The sequence below is a fragment of the Rhinopithecus roxellana genome, unplaced genomic scaffold (assembly GCF_007565055.1).
Source record: "Rhinopithecus roxellana isolate Shanxi Qingling unplaced genomic scaffold, ASM756505v1 contig5462, whole genome shotgun sequence".
Classification (NCBI taxonomy): Eukaryota; Metazoa; Chordata; class Mammalia; order Primates; family Cercopithecidae; genus Rhinopithecus; species Rhinopithecus roxellana.
In genome coordinates, this window is record NW_022144072.1 from 1 (window position 1) to 22,219 (window position 22,219).

At 36.2% G+C, this 22,219-nt stretch overlaps 1 pseudogene; it reads right to left on the reverse strand.

Annotated features, from left to right (window-relative positions):
* Positions 1-2,004: 2,004 nt before the first annotated feature.
* Positions 2,005-18,584, reverse strand: LOC115896152 (annotated as a pseudogene).
* Between the last annotated feature and the right edge of the window lie 3,635 nt (positions 18,585-22,219).

Below are 22,219 nucleotides of genomic sequence, written 5' to 3' on the forward strand. Positions count from 1 at the left end.
GAAAGGAAGAAAGGAAGAAAGGAAGAAAGGAAAAGGAAGAAAGGAAAAAGAAGAAGGAAGAGGAAGGAAGGAAGGAAGGAAGGAAGGAAGGAAGGAAGGAAGGAAGGAAGGAAGAGAAGAAAAAAAAAAGTTGTCCTTATCCCTTAACATCTCCTAAGAGTCAGGCCTAAGTGTCTGAGGCTCAGGATTATGACCTGAAATACACCTTCTCATTTGCAATAGGGTTTGAGACCTCTTCATACTTTTATAGCTTCTCACCCAAGAGTCAGGCCTGAGTGTCTGAGGTCAGGATTATGACCTGAAATACAGCTTCTCATTTGCAATAGGGTTTGAGACCTCTTAATACTTTTATAGCTTCTCACAAGGCATCCTGGAAGTAATGTTGTCCATGGTTAGTCAATTACAACTCAAATGTATCTTCCCACTCCAAAGCCCCCAAAATTAAAATTTCTCACTGCTCCCTGGGTCCATCTTTCCCTTTAATATTCCATTGATTCCCATTCTGCTTTCATCCACAATTTTTCCATCATTTCCATAGCCTTTGGATGGGATAAAAATGTGAAGCCCCTATCTCTTGCAGTGCCATAAGGGAGATTGCCTCTGTCTCAGTTCAGCAAAGATTTCAAGGCCCAGATCTGAAACAACAGATTGGCTTGCTAAGTAACAAAATTATTGACTTGATTTGTAGGGGAATTTGCCTTGTGGTGCTCACATCATTACAGATGTAAAAGTCAGTTCTGTGCTTCTCCAGTCTGGCAGGCATCTTACTCCACTGCCAAGACACAACCTCAGCTGTGCCTCTGTGATATGCATTGGAGACCACGGGAATCCATGTGCACCGTCCTGCAATCTTATCTCATGTAATCCTGTTCATGATTTATTCACTGCTTTCAGAGGATATCAAAGTGAAAGCACCTTAAATGATGACCTTATTATCATTTTTGTCCATCCCTGAACCCAAATCAGATTCTGTGTTCTATTCTGGGCTTAGCTATGTCACCCTGACATCTATATCCTCAAACCTACTTTTAATTCAATCCTCTTCCCATTTAATTTTTCAGCCACTTTTCCCCTCCCTTGAGTTTTATATAACCCTAACTCTAGACAAAGTACTTCCTATTAAAAACTAATTCTTGTCATTTCCCTTGTCTCTCCTTATCAGTAACTGATACTTGCCCCTGCATGTTCCCCTGCTGTCCTCCCCTATGGTAGATCCTTACCATCCAATTCCCTCCAGCTTAGATAGGAAAAGTAGAGAGGGCCAGCTTATTCCTAGAGTATATCTAGAATTGATTATCACTCTTTTATCCACCATCCTTCACATAAAGTTTATACCCTTCCTGCTGGTTTAAAAGAGGTCAGATAAAGACGTATTTAGAATGCAACTGCTCAGGATATAAAAGTACGGTATATTTATTACAAACAATAACAAAATAATTAACCATGATTAGATATGAAACAAGAAAAATTATTTGGGCAGCAACTCTTACTACCTTTTAAAATGGTATGGCATCACCTAGAAATAGGTAAAGTTTTAAAATCATGTGTTCGTTTATATATTAATGTGCATAAAAGTTATTTATTGTAACTGTCTTCAGTAGAAATTATAGAGTATATAATCATATAAAGTGTAAATATAAAAAAAGTAAAATACTCTCTTCAATTTTCCTAACAACATATTTTATGGTTTAAAATGCTTTCAAAGAAAAGGCAAAATCCTTTAAAATCACTATAAATTTTAGGAAGACAAGTTGTAATTCACTGAAAAAATTTCATTGTATATTGTTAATATAGTCAGAAGCAACAAACATACAATAAGGCATGTTTTCTTTTATAGAATACTACAAAATTGAAGTTTTCTAATTAAACTCATAATACTAAATGCCATCCACAGCTAAATTTTGCCTAATATGTTTGAAACACTAAGTAAAAAGACAACTTTTTAAAATCTTTACTATATTATCACAAATCACTGTAGAACTTGTATTACAATGTTAAATGAGATTATTTAAAATATGGATTGTACATTCTTCTAATTTTCATTGAAACAGATTTAATCTTGACAGGTGAGTTGCTTTTGGTCCATGTGCCCCACTGAATTCCAGTTGCAAGCAATTTTCCAGGGAAGTGATGAATGCCATTTAGATTTGCTAGACCGCACTGGTTTAAACCACCGCCGGTCTTGTTATGGAGGTGACTGCAGCTCTTCACAGACTGACCATTGACCAGGCATGCAGGGCGACACCCATCATTATCAACATCTGATGTACTAAAAAGGCATTGCATTTTGATTATCTTCTTTTTTGAGGCCTCGGAATGCATCACCTGGGAAAAAAAAATTATGATTGAATTTAAAGGAAATTTCTATTATTTTAATTAATCATTACCAGCATATCAGGCAAGTAGCATCACATCTGGAAATAAGGTTTAAATGATTTTTCTACTGTTTATCATGTTAAAATTCTCCTACTCGAAGATTCAATATGCTGCAATCTGGTGATGAGTTCCTCAACATGACAGGCATCTTAAATGGATATTTTGATATACAAGTCACAGTTCCAAAATGGAAGTTTTGCTGTGTAGACACAACCAGATCTTTAGGCCAAAAATTATTAGCATACAGAGCTGTCATAATTTGGACAGACCAATGTGATAATTGATAATTTAGGAAAAGAAAATAAATTTACACGGGGTCGGTTTCTCCATACCACTACCACTGACGTCACTTTTTTAGCTAGAGAAACTTTTACCTTTAAGAAATTTAGATTTAACAATTTATAAAGTTTGGGGGGGTTTCTTGGATTTTTTTTTCTGTATCTTATACCAGAATTACCAAATGCCTCAAGAAAAATTCAGGTTTACTTTTGAGGTGTACCTTTTTCTTCACGGCTCTTCACATGATTTATGGACCAACTGAATAGTAGTAAGACAAAACCATTTTTAAATTTTAAAGGGCTTCTACTAAACATTGTTTTTACTTTGTTTTTTTTTTTTTGTTTTTGAGGACAGAGTTTTCCTCTTGTCCCCCAGTCTCTGGAGTGCAATGCATGATCTCGGCTCACTACAACCTTCACCTCCCAGGTTCAAGCGATTCTCCTGCCTCAGCCTACAGTATAGCTGGGATTACAGGCACAAGCCACCACACTCAGCTAATTTTTGTGTTTTTAGTAGAGACAGGGTTTCACCATGTTGGCCAGGTTGGTCTTGAACTTCCTGTCCTCAAGTGATCCACCTGCCTCGGTTCCCTCCCCAAAGTGCTAGGATATAGGTGCGAGCCAATCGCTTCTGGCATGAACATTGTATGTATGGCATCCCTCGTCTTTACAATATCCCTGCAATGATTAAGTATTCCTGTCCAAGATGACCCAGTTAACTCAGTGGCAGGAGCAGGAGTCATATTTTGTTTCATAAAATTCCATGAAGTTAAGATTCTAAGTAAACCCATAATACCTACATTTCACCTGTATGTAAACTTTGGTTAATGTTTGAAACACTAATTAAAAAAGAAGTCATATAAAATCTGTGGAGAAACCAAGCTCTATGTTTGTTTCATATTTCTGAATGCTTGGCATCTCTTGAGATAAATCTATTGAAAGAGCCTGAAGAACTTCATTAGCAGTGGTGGTGATTCTGCTGATTATTAAAGTCTCTGACTCTGCACTTCATGGGAAACAAAAACACACACATTGCAGGTATTTTCAGAGACTATATAATCTCCAACACCCCACACAGTGTAGTATCTTTCCAAATCAGTGAGAGACAACACCCATGGAGCATTGCCTAAACAATGTGATCATTCCACGGATACTCTCCCTAGATAAAGTCTGACCACCAGAAGGATCATACAGCACATAAGCTCAATAGATTTTATTCAATTCATTTAAAAAATATATGCATAGGTATATTTCCTTAAAAATAGCCTATTAAAATATACCCATCATGTTTTCTGCAAGAATGTGGTGGAGAAACATAACACTTTTGTTTTCTGTAAGAATCCAGAGCAATTTATCTCAAGTCTTATAATCAGGAATAGTGTGATTCTCATGGAACAAGTTGTACTGCTCAAATATTCAAATTCATATTTCTGTTTTTGCTCCAAGCTCAAAACCAAATTTGTGACCTGCCTCTACCACACACCTGATTACATTTAACCCACTGGTTGTATCTGTATTTCTATCATTACATTCTTCTGACACCTTTTTCTTTTATTCTTCTGATTCCATTATGGATCGACAGTTGAAAGTACTTAACAACCTTGGTGGGAAAATGTAGAGTACCATATGGCAAAGTTTGAGAGTTTTGTAAGGAAAATACTTTTGTCATTATCAATGTTATCCTTTAATTAGATCCTAGTCATCTTTCAGAGAACCCCACATAAACTTTTCCTAATATAATAATATTCCATCTTTAGATAGTTCTTTACACTTTTAGAGAGGAAGCATTGAAAATCATACATTGTAACTTTTTAAATTTTTCCCTATAGATCATGATTTGAATGTCAGACTTTCACCTAACATCCCAAGTGTAAAACCCCTCAGGTATCATAGATTCCAACCATGTCAGACAACTCTCTGTGTCCTATAATTTTCCTCCCTCTATCCCTTAACTCAAACTGCTCTGCTTGTCAGCCTTCATTTGCCAAAAGCCTATCCATTCTTCCAAGACTAGATCAGTGGTTCTCAACGGCAAGTACGCCAACATATCCATCTGGCTTAAAATAACTGAATCAGATTCTACAGGAATATGTACTTTTAAAAGCTTCCCAAGTTGAATCTAACATTAAAAGCTCGTTGAAATTGCTTTTCCATGAATATTTTTTGGGTGCAATCAACTGGAATAATTCTCACCCCTCTTTATGACCCCAAAAGTCCTATCAGTATTCTGTATTTCCAGGGTTACTTATCTTCTCCTTTATATTGGGATCAGTTTAAAGAGCTGGGGACATACATCATTCATTTTTTGATTTCTAACACTAAATATACATAATGAAACAAGCACCACAAACAGCAACAAGGGAGTTGAATTTAGTACTTTTTTAATTCAAATGCCTTAAATTGTCAGCATTAAAATGCAAGTTTAACATCAAGTATTTTGAAGTTCTAACAAATTAAATTTATTTGAAATGAGCAGATGCATCAAGTATAATGAAAAGAACACTAAACTAGTTGTTCTGTCAGCCTGGATTCTGCCTTGGCTCAGGTGACATGATCTGGGAATCTTGGGCAAGTCACTTTTATCACTCAGGTTTTTTTCACCTGTAAAGTGAGAAGACTAGAGATCGTCTTTAACAGTCTGTCACTTCTAAATGTCAGCCTCTCTGAACACGAAAATGAAATACCTTCACAGCCTCCTCCACAGGCCCTCTATCCAAAGAATTAACTGAAATTACATAAGGCAAATTGTTTTAGAGACTATAAAGCACTTCAGAAGCATGAGGTGGTACAATGATCATAAGGTGGTTACAATGATCATAACCAAGTTTCAAAACTCAAGACTTGGCCAGCTTTCTTTACTCCTAATCTATTCTGTTATCAGTTAGGTGTAAGACAAATGAATTATTTCTATCTTCGCTTAATAATGAGTCAGTTATAATTTAGATTTGGATAATTTTAGGAATAAAAAAAAACTTACCAGCATTTCCTGAATACCGTCCTAAGTGCATTTTAAAAAATCTTGTTTCATCCTCTAGCCAAAAATCATATGATGCATAAGCAAGTGTGTCATCTTCAGATTCCAAAGACACATACAGCATAAAACTGGTATTTTTCTGATTTACTATATAAAAAATCTTTTTTAGTCCTAGCCAAAATTCTCCTGTAAAAAAAAATGCTTTGTTTTAATATATTTTAATACAAATTAGAATAATGCTTTATTCTTGAATGTTTGGTCTTGTTTAGCATTTCAAAAATTCTGAGATGGCTCACATAAGTAATTACAGGCACTGGATGGCCTAGCTCAAATTACCAGTGCTTACCTACTTTATAAAACAAACAAATTCCTACTTCTACTTCACCAGGCTTGAGAAACATCAGACCCTTTTTCAATTTTATCTCCCAATTAAGTAAAATTTGGGGAGAGTAATAATAATGATCTCCCAAATTTTAATCTCCCAAATTTAAATTAGTCCTTCATTTAGACTAAAATAGAAAGTCAAACTTTTACCATTAAAGCATTCAACATAAAACACAATTGAAATATTATGGCAGGTAACAAAAATTTATTAAACCAGTAAATGTAGAAGGTTTAACCTCCAAATCAGCAGCTCCTAAGAAACCATGTCCTAAAAACGCTCATTTGAAATTATGTTTTGCTGCCTTGTAATATTTTCTTAACAGACACTTCTTGGTTACAATGCAGCTGGTTAATTTCCTATGCCTTGAACATCATGTAATAACATGGAATATCTCTGGGTTTGGGATCAATATTTCCAAGAGGATTACAGATTCAGGATGAAATATAAACTCCCCAACTCAGACTGGCAATATTTCTGGCATACATATCCTAGCCAATGGCTTTCTACCTATCCTACCCACGTGGCATAGCCCAAATGTGGATACCTCTACTCTGAGATATATGCCTCTACTGGAATCATAAAATTATTAAAGAAATAAGGGCCCAGTCAAAACAAACTTCAGAGCTGGAGGATTATGTGACAGCATTCAACTCTTAAATTATAGCTAAGATATTAAGTCTTTCTTCAGAGCTCACAGGCCGGACATTTTAGCAACACACTTACAATTGAAAAGTAAGGAGAGAAATTGGACCCAATAAGATGGCTCCATAGGGGTCCATTGAGTCTCACACAGTGTATAACACTTCAGTTTAATTGCCCCTGCCATCTTTTCCCAGTAGCCCACCCTCAAATTTAAGACTTAAAAATGCATTTTCTGTAATCTCAAGTTAATTAATTAATTAATTTTTGTTTCTTTTTTTTTTTTTGAGAGAGAGTCTCACTCTGTCACCCAGGCTAGGGTGCAGTCGTGCGATCTGGGCTCACTGCAACTTCCGCCGCCCCCTCCCCGGCCCCCCCCCCCCCATTCAAGAGATTCTCATGCCTCAGCCTCCCAAGTAGCTGGGATTACAGAGGCGTGCACCACCACCCCCAGTTAATTCTTGTATTTATTTTTTATTATACTTAAGTTCTGGGATACATGTGCAGAATGTGCAGTTTTGTTACACAGATATACATGTGCTATGGTGATTTGCTGCACCCCTGAACTCATTATCTACATTAGGTATTTCTCATAATGCTATCTCTCCTCTAGCCCCCACCCCCCAACAGGCCCCGGTGTGTGATGTTCCCCTCCCTGTGTCCACGTGTTCTCATTGTTCAACTCCCACTTATAAGTGAGAACATGTGGTGTTTGGTTTTCTGTTCCTGTGTTAGTTTGCTGAGAATGATGGTTTCCAGCTTCATCCATGTCCCTGCAAAGGACATGAATTCATTCTTTTTATGGCTGCATAGTATTCCATGGTGTATATGTGCCACATTTTCCTTATCCATTTTATCATTGGAGGGCATTTGGGTTGGTGCCAAGCCTTTGCTGTTGTGAATAGTGCTGCAATACACATACGTGCGCATGTGTCTTTATAGTAGATTTATAATTCTTTGGGTATATACCCGGTAATGGGATTGCTAGGTCAAATGGTATTTCTAGTTCTAGATCCTTGAGGAATCCCCACACTGTCTTCAACAATGGTTGAACTAATTTACACTCCCATCAACAGTGTAAAAGTGTTCCTATTTCTCCACATCCTCTCCAGCATCTGTTGTTTCCTGACTTTTTACTTATCACCATTCTAACTGGCATGAGATGGTATCTGATTGTGGTTTTGATTTGCATTTCTCTAATGACCAGTGATGATGAGCTTTTTTTCGTATGTGGTTGGCCGTTTAAATGTTGTCTTTTGAAAAGTGTCTGTTAATATCCTTTGCCCACTTTTTGATGGGGTTGTTTGTTTTTTCCTTGTAAATTTTTTAAAGTTATTGTAGATTCTAGATATTAGCCCTTTGCCAGAAACTTAGATTGCAAAAATTTTCTCCAATTCTGTAGGTTGCCTATTCACTTTGATGATAATTTCTTTTGCTGTCCAGGAGCTCTTTAGTTTAATTAGATCCCATTTGTCAATTTTGGCTTTTGTTGAAATTGCTTTTGGTGTTTCAGTCATGAAGTCTTTGCCCATGCCTATGTCCTGAATGGTATTGCCTTGGTTTTCTTCTAGGGTTTTTATGATTTTAGGTCTTACATTTAAATCTTTAATCCATCTTGAATTAATTGTTGCATAAGGTAAAAGGAAGGGGTCCAGTTTCAGTTTTCTGCATACGGCTAGCCAGTTTTCCCAGTACCATTTATTAAATAGGGAATCCTTTCCCCATTGCTTGTTTTTGTAAGTTTTGTCAAAGATCAGATGGTTGTAGATTTCTGGTGTTATTTCTGAGGCCTCTGTTCTATTCCATTGGTCTATATATCTGTTTTGGTTCCAGTACCAAGCTGCTTTGGTTACTGTAGCCTTGTAGTATAGTTTGAAGTCAGGTAGCATGATGTCTCCAGCTTTGTTCTTTTTGCTTAGGATTGTCTTGGTTATACAGGCTCCTTTTTGGTTCCATATGAAATTTAAAGTCGTTTTTTCTAACTATGTGAAGAAAGTCAGTGGTAACTTGATGGGAATAGCATCGAATCTATAAATCACTTTGGGCAGGCCAGGTACAGTGGCTCACGTCTGTAATCCCAGCACTTTGGGAAGCTGAGGTGGGTGGATCACCTGAGGTCAGAAGTTCAAGACCACCCTGATCAACATGGTGAAATCCCGTCTCTATTAAATATACAAAAATTAGCCAGGTGTGGTGGCAGGCACCTGTAATCCCAGCTACTCGGGAGGCTGAGGCAGGAGAATCTCTTGAATCCGGGAGGCAGAGGTTGCAGTGAGCTGAGATCACACCATTGCGCTCCATCCTGGACAACAAGAGTGAAACTTCGTCTCAAAAAAAAATTACTTTGGCAGTATGGCCATTTTCATGATATTTATTCTTCCTATCCATGAGCATGGCATGTTTTTCCATTTGTTTTGTGTCCTCTCTTATTCCTCGAGCAGTGGTTTGTAGTTCTTGAAGAGGTCCTTCACATCCCTTGTAAGTTGGATTCCTAGATATTGTATTCTCTTTGTAGCAATTGTGAATGGGAGTTCACTTATGATTTGGCTCTCTGTTTGTCTATTATTGGTGTATAGGAATGCTTGTGATTTTTGCAGATTGATGTTGTATCCTGAGACTTTGCTGAAGTTACTTATCAGTTTAAGGAGCTTTGGGACTGAGACGATGGGGTTTTCAAAATATACAATCATGTCATCTGCAAACAGAGACAATTTGACTTCCTCTTTTCCTAATTGAATATCCTTTATTTCTTTCTCCTGCCTGATTGCCCTGGCCAGAACTTCCAATATTATGTTGAATAGGAGTGGTGAGAGGGCATCCTTGTCTTATGCTGGTTTTCAAAGGGAATGCTTCCAGCTTTTGCCCATTCAATATGATACTGGCTATGGGTTTGTCACAAATAGCTCTTATTCTGAGACACATTCTATCAATACCTATTTTATTGAGAGTTTTTAAAATGAAGGGGTGTTGAATTTTATCAAAGGGCTTTTCTGCATTTATTGAGATAATCATGTGGTTTTTGTCATTGATTCTGTTTATATGGTGGATTGTGTTTATTGATTTGCATGTGTTGAACCAGCCTTGCATCCCAGGGATGAAGCCCACTTGATCATGGTGGATAAGCTTTTTCATGTGCTGCTGGATTCAGTTTGCCAGTATTTTATTTAGGATTTTTGCATCGATGTTCATCAGGGATATTGGCCTGAAATTTTCTTTTTTTGTTGTGTCTCTGCCAGGTTTTGGTATCAGGATGATGCTGACCTCATAAAAACAGTTAGGGAGGATTCCCTCTTTTACTATTGCTTGGAATAGTTTCAGAAAGAATGGCACCAGCTCTTATTTGTACCTCTGATAAAATTTGGCTGTGAATCCGTCTTTTGTATTTTATAGAGACATGGTTTTAACATGTTGGCCAGCCTGGTTTCGAACTCCTGGCCTCAAGCAATTCACCTGTCTCGGCCTCCCAAAGTGCTGGGGCTACAGGCATGAGCCACCAGGCCCAGCCCCAAATTTGTTTTCAAAATACACCAGTACAAAGCAGTCTCAGTTTGCACATGCACTATACCTGCCTGAAGACCTGGTCAGTCAAAACTCATATTCTTTCCCCATAGAAATAAACTTGAAGTAAGGAAGATGGCAATTCAAAGCCTGTATATGGATCTATAACTACCTAATTCAAGAAGAAGTATCAATGGAAAAATCAGAAGTAATGCTGAGAAAATGCAAGTATATTCACTATACTCCATAGCCTGGCAGTTACCTGGGTATAAGCCAAATGGCTTCTAAAATCACTGGCATTCAGTAGCATTTTTAGCACTAGGACTAACACCATTACTTACCAAATCCTTGGATGACATTATTATGAGAGATTAAAGATTTAAAATTATAAAACAGTAACTGTTTAAAATAGCATAAAAATTAGCAAACTCACTGGCAGAAGTTCCAAACTAATGTAAAATTCTGCAAAGTTCAGAAATATTGGTGTTTCTGTTTATCAGCAAAAGTGATGCTGCCATGTGGCGATAATGTAAACAGATTTTTACATTCACCTGGGGTTATAATTTTCAAATTTTGAACATAAAGATGTTTACTGACATTTTAATAATATGATCAGTTTAAATAATTTGAATTTGCACAGACACCTCAAATTCGCCATTTACTGGCTTGTATCGATACTACACACATCTCAAGAATTTTAAGATCTAGGACAATGCTGCCATTCAGTTTTCATTCTGCAAACAGTTGGTGAGCACCTGCCAGAATTCTGCTGGGTACACAGTAGATACTTAATACATATCCAATCTAGAATTTTCACTCAAATCACATTTCACCAGATATCTACAAATAAAAATTTCCAGCTCTCACCTGAAGATCTACTTATTTTAAATAATCTGGCATATGAAAAGAGGGTGATTTAAGTCGTATTTTGATATTTGCAGCATTTGCTATTTTTTACTGAAGATCTGACCAACAGAGATTCTATAGATATAATACCAAAAAGAGTAAAAAATGTAGTAGAGTAGAATACAAAAAATTAACCTAAAAGGTCTCCAAATCCATCCAGATAATCACACCACAACCTTTGGAAATCAATTATCCCATCAATCCTTTTCTGTATCACAGTCCATCCACTCCTCTGTAATCCATGTCACACATTACCTAAAACAAGCACAGGGAAGCACAAAATAATACACTATTATTTTCATTATTTGATAATATAACACTCATGCTTCATCCTTAGGCTTAGAAAAAGACGATACTGCCACTGAGTTTTCAATGCAATCATACGCCATTAATTCATTCAGATTTTTTTATATCTCTAGAAATAATGCTGTTTATTACAAACCTGTAATTAACCTAAATAATGCTGTTTATTATAAAACAAATTTGTAATTAACTTAATCACAGTCCCTATAACAATCATTTTAAAAATACGTATTTGCAGCATTTTTTTCTTTCTTCCTTTTTTTTTTTTTTTTTTTTTTGATACGGAGTCTCCCTCTGTCACCCAGGCTGGAGAGGAGTGGCGCGATCCGGCTTACTGCAAGCTCCGCCTCCCGGGTTCACGCAATTCTCCTGCCTCAGCCTCCTAAGTAGCTGGGACTACAGGCGCCCGCCAGCACGCCGGGCTAATTTTTTGTATTTTTAGTAGAAACGGGGCTTCAACTGTGTTAGCTGGGATGGTCTCGATCTCCTGACCTCGTGATCCGCCGGCCTCGGCCTCCCAGAGTGCTGAGATTACAGGCGTGAGCCACCGCGTCTGGCCGTATTTGCAGCAGCATTTTAAGGTTATGCTGTTATTACTCAACTTTAACAATATTCTTCAGTTTGTATAACAATATTGCTCTGATGTGGCAGAGCAATGTATTTCTCTATAAACTTTGAATTAAAACACTGGTGTGTGTGTGTGTGTGTGTGTGTGTGTGTGTGTGTGTGTGTTGTGTGTGTGTGAAATGTGTTCACGTGCTTGTCTTTGCTCTTTTCTCCCACAAGCCTGGAAGGCCTGTGTTCAGACTGGCATTTCAGAGAAAGGCATGATGTGGCCCACTCAGCAGGTTGCTCATAGACACATCTGTTGATGCTGTGTAAAAGCTCCTAAAAGGACCTCTGTAGGGGACGCATAGAAGCAATATAGGGAAGAAATCAGAGCGAAATTCTCCCTCAGAAACTTCCCGCATAGAGACAGAGAAAAGGCAGTGTGGAGGAAGTTAAGGAACCAGCACTTTCCCACAAAAGAGGTGATTATGCATCCCACTCTTCACAAAATTAGAAGCCTTCCTTTTCCACGTCTGTTCAGATCTAGTTTTGAATCTGTAGGTGAAGTAACTTAGGTAATTTTAAAATTATTTCCTACCTAATTTCCAATTTTTTGACATCTTGTCAATAGATTTCAAATAAATAATGGTAGTAAACTCTAAGAAGAGAAACTAGTAGTACCTACTTAGAAAAAAGTGACTTTATTATCCAATAAAGGTTATCAATAAGGTATAAGTATCATAAACTGTCTTCTGCACAAAGAAGTGCCCAGGAAAAAATATATATAATATATATAATTGTATGTGTGTGCGTGTGTGTGTGTATATATATATATTCCATCAATATGCATAGTCTCTGGTAGAAATTTCTACTAGATATCCTTGCAGAGAACTACTAAGAATAGACATAAGAGTAATTTATCAATTTCAGAATGAATCAGCTTTTCAATCTGCCTTGCACTCCACTGAAAGGTTTTTTAATTATTAATTTCTCATACAATCATATAAAATCATCTATCATCAAAAGAAATTATAAGCATATACAGGAAGAGAAGTCAAAAGTATTTTTAGTAAACTCCAAGGCAAAGCACACCATTATTTTCCAATATACACAGGCTAATTCAAGCAAGCAAGTATTATATTGCATAGTTCTGCCTGCTATAGTTCTGCCTATTATGAGGATAATAAAGCTTTTGCATCAAATGGATTTACTTTAAAGAGTATAACCATGGAAACTCAAATAGAAAAGTGAAAGACAGACTCTAGCTCTTTTATTAATTCATGTTTTGGGCATTAGAATTCTAAAAAACCAAAATTTTGAAACTAGAACTTTACCTAATTTATTTAAATTTTTTCAAGGAAAATTAAATATTAAAACAATTTAAATTTTAACATAAATTAAATTGGTTGGATGTTTATCTTAGCCCACGTAATATGGGAAAACTTTACCTCAAATGGGTAGCTAGATCCTTCTGGGTGAATTATGTATAAACCGCTCGGTGTTTTGGTGACAGAACCAATGGTATCCTTAATATCAGTGCAATCTAAACCTAGAAAAGCAAAATTATTTAATTGGGATATTTTCAAGTGTACATTTAAGGCAATCATTTTACTGTAGAGAGTTGATAGTGCTATTATTATCATAATTTTCATTAATAATATTATTTTAACTCCCGCAAAATGAAAAACGGTCACAATTTTAGAAATAAGAAGAAAATATAAGGGATTAAAGAATTTATGCTGCAAGAAGCCTTCACTTATAATATCACTGTTAGTGATTAGTTTCCTATACTGTTTAAAAGTTTCATTTGGGATCAACACTTATTAAACATATTTTATAATTACACATTCTCTTTCCCAATAAATAATGCCCTTTCAGAAATTTAAGTTTATCTTAGAGGACGTTAATGTTTAAAGGAAGTCTACATGAACAGGAGGAGAAAACTGAAAGGAATAAGCAAATTAACCACTATAGACACATCTTTCAGTATTCTATTCCACCTTCAGAGACTGATGTGTTTGGGACCACTAATACCAACAGCCAAAGGAAGGAAAGGGGAAAACACTTTCTTAACCAAGAAATTATGCCTGACGTTAGAGCCTACTCTGTTTACAACAGTTAGAATTATAGCCCCCCATAATCACCTTGTCCAGAGCACTCATCTCTAAGGGATTGTAAACAGTGTATGTAGATATGGATATTACATTTCGGAAGATACTCTACTCTGTAGCATCTTTTATAAACTAAACAAATTCAACCCTTAGAGTGTCCATTATCCAAATGCCCGTCTTAACATCCTAGTTCTACCCCTATCACTTTACTTCATTGTGTTATCCTAACCATTTACGTAGTAAGGTATTACATAAAGCCCTTACCATAGTGCCCAGCACATCCAAATAATGAAGAAAATGCCATCTACAAAAACGTTAGCTATAAAAAGTCATTTGCTTTCCCCTTCGTCTCTAGGAGACATAGATTTGTTGTTGCCTGTGTCCTTAATTGTTAAGAGATATTCTTATAATGACTCTGTGCTCAGAGACATGATAGAAGTTCACGCTGAAGGACTGATCTGGGTTGGAGTATCTGTTTTATCATTACCTTTCAAATTAATGTGAACAGATTATTTCGATTTTTCTGGGCTGGATATTTCTTATCTGATGATGATGATCATAGCAAGCCCTTATATTGCTCTCCCTATGATTCCGGCAATTTTTTTTTCCTTGTGATAAACATTTGATTCGGGCAATATTTTAAGAGACTTTCCTGTATTTATTCATTTAATCCTCACATCAACTGTAAGAGGTAGGTACTATCAGTTTACTGACAAGAAAACATATCAAGAGAGCAGCAGGTCAGAAATTTGAAACCAAGGATTCTGACATCAGAGTCCATGCTCCTGACTACCACACCATACGTGCTTTGGGGCAGTTATGAGATATAATAAAATAATTTTAATAACAAAATAACGTGAGAAAGTGCCTCTCTTCCTACCTACCACATAGAAGATTTTCAGGCACTGTTTATTCTCTTCTTTTTCGAAGAAGAACATAAAGATCATGTTCTAGGCACTCAATAATATTTATTTGTTTAAACATTTGGAGATAAATTAATATTTATAAGATTTGTAGGGTATTTTTCTTAGAAGTCCAAGCCTTTAGGAATTAATATGCTGTATTTTACTAGCTTTCAGTTTATTCTTGTCTTACATTTCTTTTTCCTTTCAAATTTTATGCCCCAATTTTAAACATTTCAAACATGTCAGAAACATTTTTTACAGGTGGGAGGAACTTTGAAACTTTCTTTTCTTCTATCTGAAGAGGAATTATTAATAAGATATAAACCAGGAGCCCAGAACAATGCTACAGAAAACAATGTTATTTTCAACAGCTTCAGGATACCTTTATACAGCCATGGCTTTCACATGGTTGAAAAAGTATCCCATTTTAAGAAAGTACCACATTGTCTGTGGTGAAATTTGCTTAATGGCAGGTATTAGCACTCCAGTCTGTTAGAGAACAGTGAGCTGTAGTTTTTAAACAAAACTTTCAAATGGATTGACCTGTCCAGGAAAATTTTAAGCAATAAAAGACAAACATGTAAAGGCTGAAATACCAAGTTCTCACCATGTGACTGAACTGGTCTGTGAGGAAAAGGATCCAGTTGTTTTCTAAAAACTTCTGTAGTCAAAAGGAGAACTCTATTCATGAGCTCGTTAACCTAAACACATGCATACACATTTAAGTAAATTTATATTTGAAGAAATTGCCATCTTTAAGCCTCTCATAAACCCAGCTCTGAAATACATAACGGGGTCCATTTCTCTAGATTGAGTTCCTACTGCTTTAACAAAGAATAAAGACCAAGCTAATTTGAATTTCGTAGTATCTACCTCCTTAACATCGATTTTATCTGCCCCTATTTCTGCATTTGGCTGCTCTTGCACATCTGTCTTTCATACATTGTCCAAACCATTGCTGTAGTTTCATACCTCCTCCCTTGGCTCTTCCTCAAGTCATTGGCCACACAAGTTGATCAGATTGTGGCATTTCCTTGCTTAAACACTACAGTGGCTCGTTGGTGTTGGTAAAATTTCGTTCTTGCCTATTCCTATAGTCAGTTTTCCTTAAATACTCAGCCTCACCAGCCACTCCACCCTGCATCAACTCCAGAAGTTTCCCCAGAATGGAATGTCTCCTTCGCCTTACCCAACCTGTATGATTTTTAAAACATTTCTTCATCCTTTATGACTGTTCACAGACTTTCTCCTCTGGGAAACTTTTTGTATCTGCGACTTCTCTTTTGTGCCGTTCTAACAACCACATTTTTGTCAACACATTTTAATGCTCATTAGACTGTATACCCCTTGAATAGTTCAATTGTTTTACTGCTTTTTGTTTGCCTAAAGTTACTATGGTGCCTTTAACATAGTAGTCGCTAAATAGATGTCTGAACATGAAAGCATTTTTAAAAAGATTATACCTCCAGCTATTATACATCAACGTGCACATGCAATAAAAACAATGCTAAAACATCTGTACCTGATTAGACAAATATCCAAGGAAGCTTGTTGCTCATCCATCATATTCCTTAGTAGTTTTTTGGTACCTCTTGTGTAGGAAACAATAGAATTTTGCAAATTTCCTTAACCATAATTAAAAAGTGGCTGTTAAGTATTATATTGTTTATAGAAAGCAATCACAGTGAAAAATAGTGAATTTTACCTGATTTTGGATGTGTATGTTAACGCAATACTATCTCAATTTATCTTAATACTCAGAATTACATATTTTAGTTGGTATGTATTTTGTTTAACTCAGGATTAACCCCAGAAATGATTGTGTCAATACTTATTAATGAACTATGCTTCCTACTAATATAGATTATCCAGAATAATTAATCTGTTATCATTAAGAGACAGTGTTCTGATTATAAATTCTCACTTACAAGATGAGATATATAAAGGCAGGAGATAGATGAGTCATCAATTCTACTGTATAAAAAGTTAATGGCAACAGTTTATACCAGGCAAGTTAATTTTTAAAAGTACATCTTGGTTTTAATTTTTCTACTAATACTATATTTATGTAATTAAATTGCTAGCACATACATATACATACACATAATAAATCTTAGTCAAAGGTTTTGGTTATTTGGTTTCTGACTAAACATTTACCATGCATTTTCCTTTTAAAATGTTTTTATCTTAGGAGAAAATTTCTTAGAGTGAAGTTGCGGTAACAGTACAATAACTTTTTTCCTAACGCCTTTGAGACCATGTGCCATGATGTACCATCATGCCATTTCAGTGTGTATTTCTTACACCAAAGATATTTCTAATAACACAGCCATCAAAAGTAGGAAATAAACATTGACTACCTATATTTCTCAGACCCTATGTGAGTTTTACCCAAGATAGCAATAATGATGCCCCCTATAACAAAAGGGCCCACACATTATTACGTATGTTATTCTTTTAAAAATTTATTTTCTAAGTTTCTTTCCACCAGCAGTAGGATTGCATTAATAAATCTTGATATTTTTAATTCTACCTCACTCAGCTTCCTCTCTCTTTTTTATTTTCAGTCTCTCACTTTCTATTAGCTTTTTCCTGAATTTAGCCATCTGTCTTAATAGGCCTAAAGCTGCATTCATTGGTTTGAGAAGCCTGAGACCCTTTTGTTACACACAGAATTAGCTACATAGAAAAAGGATCCATTCATTTACCAAATATTTATTAAGCACCTATCATGGGCCAACAATAAGCTTCTGGCCTAGGATGATCACAATGTGTAGAAAATGACCCAGACAAAAGCTAAAGTATACTTTTCAATGTCTAGCCTAAAAATAATGAATCATATACCCTTATTATTGTGTTTATTTTTAATACTTACTACACATGAAATGTTTTTCTTCTCGTGTAATTTTAGTTTTAACATCACATAATTCCTCACAGTCTTCCTTACAAACAGTATCATTACTTTTACTTTCATCTTTTGCATTGATACATCTTCTACAATGTAACTACTGAAGAGTCCTTTATATTAAAAATAGAAATAAGAAAAAATACATTAAACATGTTATATGACATAATACATAATAAATAAGACTATAGGGAAAAGCTTAGATTTCAGGAAAGACAAGGCTGATCATTAGAGAAAAATATAAGCTACTTAATTCAAACTTCCACAAATAAACCTGATGAGTAAATAAAATCTAATGGACCAATTTCTTAATATCCTAGGTAGCCACTCACAGGACAATATTTGAAATATGAAAGTTTGTGGAACAGCTTTTTTTAAGCAACGTGATATTTTATACCTATCAGATATTTCATTGAAAAGTTGTGGGCTAGTTTTTAATCTAGGCCTGAAATGTCTTTAACATTTTTTCATAAGATATTTGTTGAGTCAATCTTCAGTTTATAGCTTCCTCAGTTTAAAAACAGTAACATTAAAGCAATTTTTCAACATTTCTAAATAATGTTTTTAATTGTTCCATAAATTATATTGGTAGTTATGATTAATCTTTTCAAAATTCTAATCATGCTTTCCTAGCTAATATAATATTGCTAAATTCTTACCGTAGAATGATGTACACAGTTACCTTGTACAGCTTCTCCACAAATAAAAATACATACATTTACGAATAAGAGTGAAGCTTGGAATGGAGACATCATATTTTTCTTGGATAGATGAAAACACTTCTTCAAATATCAGTCAGCTCTCTGTGGAAAGAACTACAGAGCATAGAGTCTTCAGTTAAAAACCTCTGGAAAGCGTACAACAAAAACAGAAGCCAATACTTACTAGTTTCCATGCCCTGGTTTGAAACAACACCCTTCATACGAAAAACAAGTAGCCTCTAGAGATCCTGACATTTTAAGTTGTATAATTCCTTTTTATCACTTCATGTCTGTATTATATATCCAAGTTTTTGCAATATAGGCAACAAATAGATAAGTAAATAAATAAATGACAGATGTAGATAAATAAAGCATGAATTTATAAATTCATCTAATTTTGTGAATCAGCCTTTTCTTGCCTTGGAAAAAATGCATTTGATAAGCTATACAGCAATAATTGCAAACTGCTTGCAAAAAATAGGAAGTAGAAATGACTGATGGAGTGGTAAAAATATTACCCTTGGAACTATTTCTATAAATGCTAAGTAGAAATTTGATCAGGTGGACATCCAGAGCAGATAATTCAGACTTAAAATATACTTTTAAAATGCCAAATTTCAAGGCTGGGCATGGTGGCTCACGCCTGTAATCCCAGCACTTCGGGAGGCCAAGGCAGGTGGATCATCTGAGGTCAGGAGTTCAAGACCAGCATGACCAACATGGCGAAACTCCATCTCTACTAAAAAATACAAAAATTAGCCGGACGTTGTGGTGGACGCCTGTAATCCTAGCTACTCGGGAGGCTGAGGCAGGGAGAATCACTTGAACCTGGGAGGCGGAGGTTGCAGTGAGCCGAGAATCACACCACTGCACTCCAGCCTGGGCGAAAGAGGCAGACTCCGTCTCAGAAAAAAAAAAAAAAAAAGCCAAATTTCAAGACTGTAATTAATCTGTAATTAGTTGTAATCTAATTACAACTATTTTGTCAAAACTGTAAAAATTCTGAACATCAGAGAAATAATGTTTATTGAAAATGACCACTCTTTGAAGGTTGATAGATCAATGTCTTCAAATTTTCTCTTTCAATGTCTCCTTCCCTTCATTCTCCACACATGCCTAAGTCTTCATTATTCTAAATTAAGAGGCAAAGCAAAACTTTCCTGCATCTTGCTTCTGGTTCGAGATATTATTTTCTCCATCTCTTTTTCCTGAACTGAGAACTTGCCATAGTTTTTATGGTACTAGTACAATGACTGATACACAAGAGGCACTCAAATATTTTCTTAATGAAGAAACAGCTTAAAATAATTATCTGTTCTCTGACTTTCGTTCCTCACCACCTACTATTTAAACCCAAACAATCTTATCTCTTATTTGTGGCAATCACTTTCTCAGAGTTTCTCCAGTGAGATAGTATGAAATGGTTGAGAGTGCCGGCTCCAAGACGAGATTGCCTAATTTAAAGACTAGTTTCAACACTCCCTTACCCTGGAATCTTGAACAAGTTACTAATATTGCTACAGCTCAATTACCTCCTTTGTATTATGGAAACTGTTGTATGGATTAAAAGATAATATATGTGACATTGAGGACAATATTGATGACTTTTATAATTTATATTAATAGACAAATACACATATTGTAATCTTAAATTTCAAGTTGAGTCTTACAAAATTGAAGTGAAAATGGCAGAACTTCAGCAGAAGTTGGCAGAACTTTAAATCAGCCAGATGTTAAAATTCTTTGTTCTTTCACATCTTGCCCCAGAGCCCAATTCAGGAAATTCTTATTTGAACAAGAAAATACTTCAGCAGAAGATGGAAAAATATATATATAGCCTCAGCCAAGACAAAAGTGAAAGCACAAAAATTGTCCATCACAAGCTGCCACATGGTTATAATACTTGTTAAATTAAATAAGCAGGAGGCCATTGCCTGAGGCTGTCTCTGTACTTTGAGCTCCTCTGTAGCAAACTGCAGCCTGACTTAGGAGTACATTTTTTGTAACAAATAGCGAAGTTTCAGCCAATCATAGGCAGCCAACTAATCAGAGTATACCCAAATAAGATAAACATCTAGCTGTAGTCAATCACATGATTCCTCTACTTTGTTTCTGTGTCCTATAAATAAAAGCTTGCTGCTCAAGCTGCTGGGTGGAGCTCTCTGAACTTCTTGTTCTGGGTGCTGCCCAATTCATAAATCATTCTTTGCTCAAATAAATTCTGTTTAATTTCTGTTCTAAAGATATTAAAAATAATATTCAGGCTGGGTGCGGTGGCTCACGCCTGTAATCCCAGCACTTGCGAGGCCGAGGCAGGCGGATTACCTGAGGTCGGGAGTTTGAAACCAGCCTGACCAACATGAGAAACACCATCTCTACTAAAATACAAAGTTAGTGGGTGTGGTGGCGCATGCCTGTAATCCCAGCTACTCGGGAGCCTGAGGCAAGAGAATCGCTTGAACCCGGGAGGTAAGGTTGTGCTAAGCCAATATCGTGCCATTGCACTCCAGCCTTGGGCAACAAGAGCAAAACTCCATCTCAAAAAAAGAAAAAAAATATATATATGTATATATATGTGTGTGTGTGTGTGTGTGTATTCAAATTCAAATTAAATAAGTTATGTGAATATGCTTTATAACCATAAAGTGGTTATTATTAGTTTCCTTTGTAAATAAAACATCAACAATTTATGAGACCACATTAATGAAATTGCAAGTCTAATAGACATCTCACATTTAACATGTTTGAAGCCTAACTCATATTCCTTATTCCACCCCTACCTATTCTTTCTCATCTTAGTAATGGCAATACACTTTATTCAATTGTTTGAGCCAAAAATCTGAGAGTCACATTTGACTTTTTTCCTCTCACTTACTGCAGCCATCCACCAATACATCTTATTGGCTCAAGGTTCAAACTGTAAACATTTCTTGCCACCTCCACTGCTACCATCCTAGTGCAAGTCTGCCATCTCTGACAATCTTTTAACTGTCCTCCTTGTTTCTGGTCTTATCTCCTATACTCTGGTTTTCCCCACAACAGCTAGAGGGTCTCTTTAAAGGTTAAACAAAATTGTGTTACTCTTCTAGTCAAAACTCTCCAATGGATTTCCCTCCATTGAAAGTTGGATTTTATATTAAATCCTTGCATACCACACAAGTCACCATTAATCTGGGCCATGTACCTCTCCAATCTCATCTGTTAGCACACTTCACTTATGATATGGTTTGGATCCACGTCCCTGCCCAAATCTTGCTCTGTCACCCAGGCTGGAATGCAATTGCACAGTCTCAGCTCACTGCAACCTCTGCCTCTCAGGTTTAAGTGATTCTCCTTCCTCAACCTCCCAAGTAGCAGGGATTATAGGCCCCCGCCACCATGCCCAGTTAATTTCTGTGTTTTTAGTAGAGATGGAGTTTCACCATGTTGGCCTGGCTGGTCTCAAACTCCTGACCTCAAGTGATCCAACCACCTTGGCCTCCCGAAGTGCTGGGATTACAGACCCAAATTTTATGTCGAACTGTAATCCCCAATGTTGGAGGTAGGGCCTGATGGAAGGTGATTGGATAATGGGGGCAGATTTCCCCACTGATGCTGTTCTCACGATAGTGAGTGATTTCTCGTGAGATCCGGTCATTTTCAAAGTGTGTGGCACCTCCCCTCTCTCTTTCAGTCCTGCTCTTGCCATG